Source organism: Corvus kubaryi, unplaced genomic scaffold (assembly GCF_017639235.1).
Source record: "Corvus kubaryi isolate FWS band 111438036 unplaced genomic scaffold, C.kubaryi_AGA036_p1.0 37382, whole genome shotgun sequence".
NCBI classification, from domain to species: domain Eukaryota; kingdom Metazoa; phylum Chordata; class Aves; order Passeriformes; family Corvidae; genus Corvus; species Corvus kubaryi.
In genome coordinates, this window is record NW_024581124.1 from 7,662,485 (window position 1) to 7,674,101 (window position 11,617).

Below are 11,617 nucleotides of genomic sequence, written 5' to 3' on the forward strand. Positions count from 1 at the left end.
AAATTACATTTCTCTGTCAGGAGTATGACACCATAGTGACCCTTGAACCTAGTGGTTAAGCCATTCACCTGAGAGGGAACAGGGAGTGATTCTCCCAAGCTAACTTTATATTCAGCACTCACCAGAATTAGACAAGCAGGATTCTCAGACTGTCTAAACACTACAGGACAGTTCAGCTCTATTTTGTCTCCTTCCAGACCCAAGTGCTTTTTATTCTCTGTTGTGCTATGACTCAGCTTCAAAAGGAAGAGCAGCAGGTGTGGGTGTCAGACCCCTCAAAGCCCAGCAAAATCAGGCTCTTTATGGGGTCTGAGCCACAAAACCAGGTCTGGGAAAACCCAGGAAATGCTTTTTCTATCCCACAGAATTATGTTTCACCCACAAGGTCAACTGCTGCCTGCAAATTTCTGACATGCTCAACTTCTATCATGCAGTTGATCTTCTTATGCTTTTTGGCATCAGCTTAACTTTCTTTCCTATAAGAAACCTAAGCTTTGGGCATGCTCTTATCCTTTTTTTTAAAGGATTAAGTCATTATTCTGCAGCACTGAAACCTTCTACCTCTTGTCAAAGGGTCAAAAACTTGAACTCTCTTCTTCTGTAATGAACATCAGCTCATACAGTTGGTTACAACGGGTCAGGAAGACTTTTTCCATGCATAGCTGATCATCAGTGGGAGTGAGGTTGTTCATAATCTGGCACTCACTGATTCAGACAGCAAATTAAAACCTCAATTATGTTCGGCACCATTTCAAGTTGTTTTGTACTCAGAAACTTAAAGAGACAATAGCCAGGTTGGTGCCACCATTAGAGAGTGAGTAATAACCTCAGCAATGCATGTTGAGGTGATTTAATTAAACAGTATCAATTAGTATCATGGAATTGATGCAATTCAGATTATTTTACCTGAAGTGCTGATATATAGGAATGAATACAATTCTTATTTGCTTTCTGTACTGCTGAGAATCTCACAGATATGTAGTCCAAGGCAAGTGCAGCTTTGCTTATTGGACTATTTATATCAAGTAATAGCTATGCTGTCACTACCTCATTTTTTTAAGTTTACAGAGCCTCACAATCCTTTCCCAGTACCCATTTCATGTGTAGAAATAAAGCTCTCTTCCTGGAACATTATTGCCCGCTTTTAATAGCCACATTTAATCTTTGTTTAACAAGAAATATTCCAGAAGAATTTACAAGTACTTGTCAGAAAACACTGCGGGATCTTGTTACATTATTAGAGTCTTATATTGATTAAACACATGGTCTGTAAAAGGTGTAATAAACCAGCTGTCATTACGAAATGGAGCTCACAAGGTAAGCTACATCCTTCTGCAATTCTTATTTTATTTAAGAGCAGCTGATTTCATTTTCATTTATTTGTTGTACTCTCTCTCTGTGAGCCTGGTACAACATTTGAACTGAAGAATGTGCTGTGGTGCTGTCGTAACTCTGCTGCTGCAGGACAAGAAGAGTCACTGTGCTCAGCCAGAATTACAGCCTGGGAGACAAGGACTGCTAGAAACATCACTGGATTCAATTTTAGAGCACAACAGAGTAGTTTAGATTATGCTAAACTTTGCAAATTGTCTGATCAGAGAAAAAGGTGATTTGTCTCTAATGTCACTGTAGCTAATGACAGAGGTGAAAGCAACGCACTTCTCAGCAAAGCAGGGTGTTGGCCTACCCAAAGGATGAAGCAAAGCAAACAGCATGAACAGTTAATTTACACATCCATTCCACCCAGTGAAAATGATGACAATGAAGAAATTATTTGCCATTTAAGAAAGACACACATGACATGCTCTGCACACATTAAGCAGCGAAGCTATTCAATTAAGTGTGCTGTTAATAAGTAAATTATTTGCCTGATAAACAACACTTGCATTACAGGAATTAACAGCCTTCATATTAGCCAAAGGAAAAATAATTTTAATCCCAGGCTGTGCAAGAAAGTTGTTTTAGTGGTAAGGTGACAGCATGAGAGGTGCCTCAATTCCTGTTTTGTAAAGAGCTACAACAGACTGGTAAAAGACGGGAAAATACACAGAATTTTCAAAGCTGAATTCAACTCTATAATGAAAAGAGGCTATAGCTCCTTTATTTCATTTAAGGGCTGCAGCAACATTTTCTAAAATGTTGTTGTTTCTTTTCCCCTGACACCATCGATATCCCCAGAGAACCGGTTGTGGAAACAAAACTGGACTGCTTTTCAGTGTAGTTTTCTTTTGTGTTTAGAAAATACCCCAAGCTTCTATAATTACCTTAAAAAAACCAACCAAACAAAAAACCAACCAAATAAAAAATCCAAACTGTTAGAGGGTTCTTGCAATAGAATGCCATGTTCCTTCATTAAAAATAAAGGAAATCAAAAAACAAATTTTATTTATCCAGTATGGGGTTTTTTGCCTTTTAAAATGTAACTATACGTTCTTGCCTTACGCAAAATGTCATGGCACGTGTATGCACATCCCTTCTCCTGCAAGATGGGCTATTCTATGTGTCTTTTTTCCTACAAAGTTTCACTGGGTGTAAACAGGAGTCATAACACAACTGCTCAGCATCCTACTCTGTCTATATTTTTTAACTGCAGCTGTGCTTTTTTTAAAAAAAATGTAGACTGCAACAGTTCCTTGCCATTAAGTTCTTTTCCCAAGCCCAGGACAAGGAATTATGAATTTTAAATCTGTATATTTTCATTCCAGTGAGCATTAGCCGCAGCTTTTCCATGTCCCTAAGACTGACAATAAAGGGTTGGGACAGACTGGATGCGTTTTCCTTCCCCTTCAGCTGCTCGGAGCAGAGCTGCCCCCTCACACGGCAGCCACTCAGGGGAGAGCTCTGCCTTATTACACCTTTTGTTTCTTCATTAACTCCATCCAAGTGACCCCCGAGTGCTGTAAGAGCTGATCACCTATTTCCTAATTGAATCAAAGTGCAGCCAGGCAGCGTGCTGCATACAAAAACTCGGGCACGTCTTTGATCCTTCCCAAACAAAGCAAATTTCAGCACTCCAGGATTTAGCTCTCTGTTAAGACTAAAAGTACAAATTTGATTATCTGCTCCGTGGTTGATGGGAGCAAGAGTTCCAAGTCAGTGCTGTTGGGAAAGGCTACCAAAAATGTAGTACTCCGTCCCAAGGCCTTCCCCTCTGGCATTAGGTATCTACAAGAATCCTCCTATCACAGATATTTTGTTCTGTTTTTTGAAAACAAAAAGCCTAAAATGTCAACACCACCCCTATCCCCTAGTACTTAGAAAAGTAGTTTAGATCTCATGATTTCATGTGTCTGTGAAGACCTGGTCTAAAACAAACCTTCCATTCATTCATAAATCTGAGGGGCATTTAACTTTACTGAAAGAATGAGTTTCAAAGAAATTGAAATGTACATGAGAGAATACACAAAAATCAGTCTTTTAATAAATTACCCACACTAACAACTGCTTATGATCAACCATGCTTAGGAGCTGGTTGTTATTTCAGGATCACGCACAAATGGCTAGGGATAGAATATGGTCACAGAAAATATCCTGTTCCACTTCTTTAAGACAGCGATCTTAAAAAGCAAGAGATAAATGGAAGCAGATTTTGGCCTGTAGCACATACTTGCACGCAGACATAACTTCTTAGGATGAGCTGCTGGACTGGAGGATGAAAAATCTATTTGCTTAAAAGAACTGGAAATGATACAGTGTGCATAAAGTAGCTATTTATAGATTCTAATTCCTTTTCAAGTAGTTTGGTGGCATTTTTAATTTACAGGAGCTATAACATTAACTGTAAATGTAAATAAGAGCAATGTTGTTATCATAACAAGCCTGCCTGGCCCATAACTCACTTGCATGTTCTCTCATGGCTCTGCAGAGAATGAAGCATTTCATTTCCAGTTATTTATTTTGAATTCTTAATCCTCGGTATGCTTGGCAGGAAAACCAAGAGAAAAGAACAGAACAGGCCCGGAAGCTTGCAATTAAGCCAAATATGAGGGGGGTTGGTTTTGTTATTTATTGTTCATTGCATTAATCAAACTTTGTAAAGCTAGGACAGAAAGAATTATTTCTGCTGCAGACCTTTTGTCTTCTCAACATTATAGAAGCAAAAATGAAAAATAATTTAACATGTGGTAGATTGTAGACATCTTCTTTGAGAGAAGAACCCATGGATTTATAGTTCAGATATAGATGGCACTGGTGAATTTGTAGTGAATCCTGTATCATGTGAAAAAGTTGGGGCTCTAATGAATTTATTTCTTTGATTTCACAGAACTAGTGTTTCTTAAGTTAAATGGAACATCACCTGTTCCTGCCAAAATGTCCTGCCACAGATATTAGTTCTAGAGTCATGTTTCACTTTGCTCCTCTGTCATAAATAACTCATGCAGTACATTTCATTTGCAGTATCTGTAACTGGACTGAAAATGAGGCATTTTCTGCACAGTTTGTAGAGGAATCTGGTAACATTCTAACAAATCGAGTAAGAGACCTTTGTGACACTGTCATCTCCATAACAATCCGTTTCTTTTTAAGTATTAAAAATTCTTTTGATAGTAGAGATCCTGTTGGGCTAAACACTATAACTTAGAGCAGCTGCCATTCCTTTTACACAATATATACATCAGAGAGAAGACACAAAGATGACTTTTGCAGCCTTATATTTACAGTTTTCAAAATTATAATTAATTTTTACTTGAGGCACTACTGATACAATAAAATGGCTCTCACAGAATAACCTTATTTGTTACATGAAAATTCAGTACAATCAAGAAGCCAAAACCTCTGGTGATGAGAAAAGCTTGGCTGTGCTGTTTTTCAAGCAATATACATGGGAAGAGGAACAATCAAAGCCCATCCTTGCTAGCAAAAAAGGCAGCTTGCAACTGGCAAAAGGAATCTGAAGAATAACCAGGACCTGTGCAGCTCTTCTGAGCTGCATAGAGCTATCTGCTACCAGGAAGAAGATAATTCATCACGATAAAAAAACAAACATCCATTTTAAACTTGCTTGGCAATGAGGATGTTCTTATTTGCATAATGATGGTTATTTGAATATGATGAGAATTTGCCTGAGCGAGACTCAAGCTCAAACACATTCAAATGTGATACAGTCTGTACAATTTTCTCAAGGATTGCAATTTAATACTATTTATCTAATGAAAGAAAAATAAATATTGGCTGTAACATCCCATTATGCTTGAGAGCCGGTTTTAAATTACACTTGAATAAAGTAACTGAGTGTGGGATGTTTGCATTTCCTCAGGGATCGGTAACACTTCCCAAAATGGTGAAAAATATCATCCTTTTCCAAGTAGCCTCCATCTCAATAACAGGAGTGCAGAGATAATACTGACAAAGTGGGCCCTATTGCACTTCCAGCATTCTCAGCCACAGCAGCAATGAAGCAAGCAGCACTGCACAATATGGAATAATATCAAGGAATCATAAAGCCAAATTTCAGGGGGAAAATACTCAGAGGATTTAGAAACTGGCAAATAATCATTGACAATATTTATACTAGAAGTGACACAGAAATTTTAACTGAGAGAAGCACTGCTCATTTTATCCATTTAGTAAGGAAACCGTGGCTGGGACATTATTTGATATGTTCAGAGTGTTCCTTCCAGCTCACAGAGATGACCAGAAAAGAGAAGTTCCTGTCACTTCTATGTCTATTCATATGCAATTGTGGAAGAAGATCTGTCCATAGAGAGGGAAATAATACCCCAGTTAGGAGTATCTCCATTTTGCACTTCCATCTGACACAGACATTGTGACAGCCTCTATTACACAGGACTGACTCCCATTTTATTTCTAAGCACTCCCAAAACTGTGGTGATTTACAGTTCCAAATGAAAACTTTGCCATTCACACTCCATAAAATGTACAAGAAGTTGTGCTATTTTATTGTAGGAAAACCTCCACATTTTCTCAGGCTATCGGATGCCACCTCCAGTGAGAAATAAAAGACTTTTAATATTTTCAAAATATATTTTGATATATTGCAATGGGAAGCCCAGACATGAATGGTGGTGAATGTGCAGTCACCTTGCAATACATTTTTACCCACATGGAAGTTCACCAACTGGGGCCAGCCCCTGGCTCTTGGTAATTCCAGATGTCCGTGATTTTAGCAAGGATGCAGTTTTCTGACTGCAGAGCCAATATTTATCTTGCCAAAACTTAAATGGCCCAAGACTGGATTCCGTGCTGCAGATGCTGTGGATAACTAACCAGCAAATCCAGCCACGTGAGAGAGATTATTTTGTGTCTTCAAAGCCATAAGAAAAAATCATGCCTAAGCTTAGTTCAAAGCCGATCCTACTCCTATTAAAGTCTATGGGATTCTTTGCTGCTGAAGTCAACCTGAAATGACTTAATTGTTCTAATTATGTCTTGAACAAGACTCTCAAAAAGCTCTGTTCTTGTAAAACAAAAAGTGTTCTTGAGGAACAATTGAGCTACCTGAAACTGTGATCTTGAGAAGCTAATAATACATCTCTAAAGCAGAAAAGGATGCAAGCTGGTATTTTTATTGCAATTCAAATGAAGTGCCATTTGTAAAGTTAGGCAAATTCACTCAGTGAATTTTTTACAGTTTGTTTTGGGCTTTTTTTTTCATGATGGCTTGCTCTTCCCCATCTGAGCTTCATGAATTTCCACTATCATCTTCCACTGTGAATCCACCACATCACATAAACATCTCCAGCTCTGATTAAAACCCCCAAAATTTTAATGGAAATTTGCCACCTATTTCAACGTGCCCTGATGGAGGCTGCCCTCCTGCCACATGTAGATGTCTCTACAGAAAACTGTCTCAAGAGGGGTTATCATTTCAGTCCTGTTGCTGCAAGTTCCGGCTCCTGCCCTCACAACTACTTTTATGTTAACCCAAGTCATCAAGATCAGCAAGCAGGTCATTAGTAAAGACAATTATAAACCCAGCTCACATTTCAGATAACTAATTTGTAAAATGTGGTATTATCATCTATTACACAGAAAAATTTGGCATTATATAAATCCACTTAGTCAACTCAAGCACATTTAAAAAATCAAGACAAATTTCTTAATATCCAGTGCCTCAATTCGCTGATCTCTGCCCTTGCTGAGCCCACTGGCTTTCTCCACCATGGTGTGGAGAGTTCATGGCTTTGTTGGCAATTAAATTTCCAGGCAATATTTTGATCAGTATCTACAGTTCAGGAGTGCTGTTATTATGGTCATTATCCTTGCCATTACCTCTGGAAGAGTGGAGGGAAACAGAATTCCACTCACACAAATTGATAAATCATTTCAATAAAAAGAAGGGGGTAAATGAAGAATTCTTCCTCTCAGGATGGTGCACCAAGCAGAGTGCCTGGTTCAGAAGAGAAGTCTCAACAAGAATGTTGGGAGCACTTGGAACTGCAGTTTTAGTGAACATGATAAAGCAGAAGTGACTGTGACCATACAGTGGGTTAGCACAGTTGAAAGAATAATTTCATAGGAAGACTTACCTGTCTGGAAAGGAGCTTATGAGTTCCCCTATTTATTTATTCAGGCACACATGAACAGCCAGTCTGCTCGTACAGGAACATCAGCTCCCATTTGCACTGTGACAAGACAGAACTTTAATGTTTCCCACATTTTTGGTGGTAACATATTTGTTACCTGTCTCTTGCTCACTCCTGACAGCCCGTATTGCAGCTCTGCCAGCACACCCTGGACTTACCATGTCTCATGTTTTTTGTCTGTTTTCATTGAGAGCAAGAGTTACAATGACAAATCAAGAGATCTTCATAGGGAGACAAGATCAGAGCAGCAGTGCTTTAGCTGAAGCTTGCTAATGAATTCTGTTATGAGAGAAGCTGCCCCCACCAAGGATCCATGGAACTCCTACACATGGAGACAGCAGGACTGTGAACAAGACACCTTGTGCTTCCCCAGATGTTCCTGCTGGAGTTCATCGTGAGGCAGAAGGAGTTCTGTTCTTATCAGCACAAAAGGCAGCAATAAGCTGAAACCCTCGGCGCAAGCTGGAGAGGAGCTGATGTCTCTCTTCTGAGCCAGATGGGAACACTTTAGACCAAACAGACCTGAGCTTGCACAGGCTGGTGAATAATGTGCTTGAGCACATTTGATTTTGGGTCTTGTTTGATTATTCAAAACTTTTATCTACAAGGGTTTAGTGTTCTTCATCTGGATGCAATATATCAATCTCGGAAAGAAGAACTGCAGGTCCATCTGACAGAACTAGACCACTAATCAAGCTCACAGCTATTCCAGGTTTCCCAGATCATATTTTTAAATTTTAAGCAGACTTACATTTTGTAAGTTTTAAGTTTTAAACTAACAATAATTTTCTACTTCTCTAGCAAATTAGATTTCCAAATCTATCCAGGCCCACTACAAATCCAGTAAAGAGACTTCTTACTGTCTGCTTTCTCTGATTTCTGTACATGTGCTGAGTTCATTCTCATAATTTTAAAAACTACACCATACTGCCCACCGTATGATAGAGAAAGCAGCTGGCTGACAGTGTTGCTTCAAGGCATTAATTTGATCAAGCATTCCATTAGAAAGGCAAGTGGGCTTAACAGTGTTCACAGACAGCTGGAATAGGATTTGAAACAAAACATGGATTTGAAAAGCAATTGGTAAAAGAAAGCCATCTTCTGAGCTAAAATGCACTTCTGGTGACTGCATCTCACAACCCTGGATCAAGCTGTTTCTTCCTACATGCTATGCAATCTACCATTCTTCTCCTGAATGGGGAAAAAAATGCTTTCCAGTCTGGAGCTTGAGTGACATTGTAAAACAATATCAACCTGATTTTAGATTTTTATTTAGAATATCCTACAAAAATATTTGCTTGCTTTCCAAACAGGAAAGAATGGTTCCATTTCAGAGAGTACTTTGATGTTTCAAATTGTAAGGCACTGAGAGCGGTGAGGAAGTGATCACAGCGGCATTTCTACATAATGAAGCAAAGTGTAACAGTTTGACTCTCTGGGGTTATTATTCACTGAAGCAGCTATAGATATAAAAATACTAGGCATTTTGTGGTAGCTTTTCCTTTCCTTACACTGGTTTATTTTTGCTCTGGGAATGCAGTATATTGGTGGCAATCTATATGCTAATGACTAAAGTGGTATATAAATTGTATAACTGTATATTAATGAAGAATGAGGGGGCGTAAGTTATGATGCCTTTATGTAGTGCACAGAGAAGCATTTTCTCATCAACTGTTGATATTTAGTTCTTGGACTGGTCTCTAAATCAAAATTCCCACAAGTTGAGTAGAAGTCAAGGAAACTGTGGAAGCAAGACAGGTATAAACTCAAACTGAACTGACTTCTTGCTGACTAAAACCTGACCAGAAATGCTTATTGAAAAAAAATTTAGTAGATGGGCTTGGCCTCGGAATTAACAAATCAGATCTCAGGCCTAAATCTTTTTAAGCTGGAGTTACTGATAACAATTTACTGCTTCTTTGTTCAATTGTTTAATCTGTGCTTGCTGGACAGTTAAAAAGATGTAATTTCCTCTCTAATCTTGGTATCAAAATATTCACTAAAAAGAGTAAATAGAAATATTGCTCGGGCCATGTCTTTGATTACTATTTGCATTAACACCGCATCTAGACTTGGTGCTACTCAGTTCCACTGCCAGGCACTAAAATACAGCTCAATGTCCCTTTCTTTTATTCACACAATTCATCAGGTACTTAAACATCCTGCAGAAAGGTATTTGGGGACTGCCTTTGAGGGCAACAGCCCAAATCACACCTACGTGATAATTTAGGCCTAAGTTCTACCACAGTGAATAGTTCTGCATATGCTGGGGTGCCCTTCCTGGGGGTAACTGAAATCCTCAGGTCTCATGATTTTATTATTCCGGTTGAATTAAGCAGAACTGATTCAGTCATGTCTCATACGCAGAGACGTGATGACAACTTGAGCATTTTGCTGTTGAGCTAGGGGGTTTTATTCACATGGCACTATTTTAAAGTAGCTCATCCATTATACAAGGAAAAAATAAATATTTTAATCATATTAAGTAATTTTTAGAGCCTGGTTGAGGTTCTCGTATCCCAGGATCTGTTAAGGTAACTGGATGGAATTACTTGTCCTCCTACTGCCACATAATAGCTGAGCATCCTTTATCAGACATTTCCTTCACTCAGCTGCTGCCTTTGTTGTCAATCACCCTATTGGCACTCATTTACCAAAAATCCAACCCAGATGCTAGCACACAGAGCGAATTTCTGCTAAACTCTACCAGCCAGCCCTGCTCTCCTCTCCTGGTACTGAAACCTGCACCAGAACAAACCTCTGGCTTCAGTTATTGCCCTGGGGATACTGTGAGCACGTGGCTTCAGACACTGCCCACAATGAAGGGAAGGCTCCAGCAGTTTGACTGTTGTGAATTTTTAAAAAAGCCTATGGGTAAACTATTTTTTTTTAAATGCAATATGATCATCCTTTGCTTTAAAGTGTTCTAGGTTAGTCTGGGGAGATCGTTGCTGCTTAGGATATAAAGAATAAAACAAAAAATAGCTTATTTTCTCTTGTTATTTTCCCAACTAACACATGGATAAACCCTTTCTTGACATCTTCTATCAATTAGTCTCAAGGATCTTACTGTATATTAAAATTGTAAAGATAAAGAAGTTGGCTAATATATCTACCTTCTCCAAGGTAAGACATACGGGTCATTCATGGCAGATGTTCTTGTGGTCCTCTAGTGCTGGACACTTCAGAGAGTGCCATGTGGCCTCCCAGGACAGTTAATTCCAGGGCACTGTCCCTACTGCCATGTTGGTCACCAGAAAAAGACACTGAAGTGTCTTTGCTGCAGTTTGCTTCCGCTTTATCTTTCTCTGCGCCAATGATTTCAGTACATGCCGTGTAAGTTAATTTTTTAATTGATGTTTTCCAAAAGTATGATAAATTGAGGTAAGAGATGAAGCAGTGTTTTCACCTCTTGTTTTTTTAATGTTTGGAGAAATCGATCAAGCTCTGAGTTTATAGCTCCACTACAAGCAGGACTATCACACTGGTAAATAGCACAACTTCATTAATTGTATGAAACAGTTCCAACTAGTACAGCAGAAACTGGGAATATTTCTGTTCCATTCAACTATAAAAGCAGATTATAATTCACATTCCTGCTTAGCTCTGCTCTGCCCAGTTGCTTGGCCTGGTGTTCCTTTCCATCCCAATCAAACCCCAAGAAGGTGTGGTGGAAGCTTGCCAGAAACGCGGTGCACAGAATGGAATGTGTGCAGGGAAGGCTGAAGTGAGGTCAAACAAAAGCAGAGCTAATTAAGGAGCAGTCCTGAGTGCTGGGGGGACACTGCTGCAGGCCTTGGGGCAGCTCCCTGCAGCCATCAAGAGAGAGGGGTTCATAGCCAGTTTTTCACTTGTGTTGCTCTGTGCAAGTGAAGACTTCAAGGAAACCTCTCTGGTCAATAAATACATCCTAATTTTGCAAGGTATATTCAGCTCACTTGAATTATGCTGTCTTTGAAACACAGGAGTTCTTCACTGCAAAATTATTAGGTAACTTCTGTGAAGGACCAGCTCCTTCACCTTCTCACAAAAAAAAAGGTAATTGAAATACAGTTTTCAGGGAAAGCGAA